We start from the raw sequence: 2,387 nt of genomic DNA, 5'->3' as shown, positions 1-2,387 counted from the left end.
CAGTTACACATGTGAAATGACACTTGGACATATGTCCAAATTCAGATTGTGGGTATGGCACTCTAAATAAATGTGAGCATTGACCAAGCCGAGATAGATAATAGATATTGAGGGCCTGCACGGTGCAGGCTGCGAGGAACCTTTATTGAATTTTGAAAAAGTGCAGAGATGTCTTGAGGGGTCTTAACTACACGAATCATTGCATTATCGAATGCTTAGAAGTCATGCATGGCCACCCACGCGCGCGCGCGCACACACACACACACACAACACACCACACACACAATGCCTAAGACTTGCTCATGCTCGCAGGATACCTGTGTATGCAGTCCAACCATGGACTCTTTGTGGGCATTGCTATGTTGCCCACAGCTCTCCATACCGCACTATTGCACTTAAACCCAGAGCCCAATCCCAGCATCCACACTCTGTCCCCCTTCTTGATCCTCCCTTTGGCCTCCATGTATGCAAACACGTACCACAGGCAGCTCGCAGACGTGTTGCCATACCTATGCAGTGTGGCCCTCGAAGGTTCTAGCAGGTGATCATTCAGGTATAGATTCTTCTGAATCTCATCTATCACTGCCCTCCCCCCTGCATGCAGACAGAAATGCTCCACTGCAAGCTTGAAATCTGGCTGATACTGCTTGACCTGCATCTTGAGAAGGCTCTTGCACACGAGGCTGAAAAGGAAATGGAGCTGCTCTGTTATGGGCAATATGCTAGGACCCAGCCTCACTATGTTGGTCCTCAGCGCGTCGGCAGCCACAGCCATCAAATCCTTACTCAGCTCAACTGCCAGCATCCCTTCCACATCCTCCTTCTGAAAGGCACATCTGTAGGCCTTGTCGTCGGCCGCCTTATGTGTCCTCACATAATGCAGCAGCTCATACTTGCTGTTCCTCTTCTCACTTTGCTTATTAGTCAGCAGCATGGCTGCACACCCCACTCGAAACAAGCAATTAGTCACTAACATGGGCTTCTGATTGCCATAATACCAGTTATGTGTGATGCTCTCTGTGCTCACCACCATAGCATACTCATTTGAATGGCTCTTTAGCATGTCCTTCGCCATTGTACATGCAATGACAGATGCACTGCATCCCATCCCACCCAAATGAAAGCTCTTAATGTCATCCCTCATCTTGTATTGCTTCACCAGCATGGCAGAGAGCGATGGTGATGGGTTGAACAGGCTGCAATTGGTAATCAGTATGCCAATGTCCTTTGGGTCTACCCCCGTCTTACCGAGCAACTCATTGATGCATCCCATCATCACCATCTCTGCCTCCTTCCATGCCTCCTCATAGTGGGCCTTTTTAGCTTCCTCGAAAATGAAGGGCGGTATGTATGTCTCGTCCCCGAGGCCAGACCGTGTGAAAATCTTCTTCTGGAACTCTACGCTTGGCAGAGTGAAGTTCTCTATGCTTCTGGTGAAGTACTCACACATCTCGAAGTTGCACTTGAGGTGGTCATCGGGCTGGTAGCAAGTAAAATCGACGAGGTAAACTGCATTGGACTTGCGCTTGACATAGGATATGAGGGCATAGGTCCATGCAGGAATCCACAGGAGGGCAACAATGGGGTGGTGGGTGGAAAAGAGCAGGAGATTTTCCACAAGGGGCCATGCGAGGCACATGGGGAGGGAAATAGTGAAAGCAGAAAGGTGCTGGGATATGAAGAAGGTTAGGGGGAGGGCGAGCAAGAGGAAGTGAGGAGAGGTGATGCCAAGATGGTGGAGATGAGGAAGCCAAGACATGGTGGTGGTGGTAAGAGTAATGGCAGGTGGTATTGGAGGAGGAGGAGGTGGTGGGGTGATGGTGGTACCTCTATAAGAAGCGGTAGAAGAGAGGTTTCTGCTGTTCACCACCCTTCATTTGAGTGTTAAGTGTTTGGAAACAGACGGTTTGCAGTAAGCAAGGTTCTTTACGACAAGTAATAATATAGGGGGGGTGAGAGAGAGAAGGAAAGAATGCGCGCCTGCTTCCGTGAGCTTTTTTCCAAGGTTCAACCTTCCATCTACCGCGTGCAGTAGACATTACTGCATGATTATAGGTGTCGACTTTGCATAATTATCGTGTGAGTTGGTGGTTACTGGCTCTCTCCCAGAGAACGGCACGTCATACGAGCTATCTGCCCGACGGCTGCAACCTTCAATATTAGAATGCCAAATTTTACTTTGACCCTTCAAATTTACATAAATAAATATGCATATCTAAATATAAAAATTTTATTTAAAAATTGGATTTATGGTCCTAATTTTTTTGAACCAATAATATTTATTTATACTAACTGTTCAAAATCTGGCATACAATAATATTTATTTATATTCGTTTGGAGCTGCTGCATTGAAGGGGGCCGAGTTGAATTTAACAAAAATTTCCAGC

General features: G+C 47.1%; 1 pseudogene; it reads right to left on the bottom strand.

Moving 5' to 3' along the window:
* Nucleotides 1-289: 289 nt before the first annotated feature.
* On the bottom strand, nucleotides 290-1,639 carry LOC147610838 (3-ketoacyl-CoA synthase 4 pseudogene; annotated as a pseudogene).
* Nucleotides 1,640-2,387: the final 748 nt, after the last annotated feature.

The sequence above is a fragment of the Cibotium barometz genome, chromosome 48, assembly GCF_041138505.1.
Source record: "Cibotium barometz isolate CiBa-2024 chromosome 48, ASM4113850v1, whole genome shotgun sequence".
NCBI lineage: Eukaryota > Viridiplantae > Streptophyta > Polypodiopsida > Cyatheales > Cibotiaceae > Cibotium > Cibotium barometz.
The sequence above is the reverse complement of the archived record's forward strand: the minus strand, read 5'-3'. Positions and strand labels throughout refer to the sequence as shown.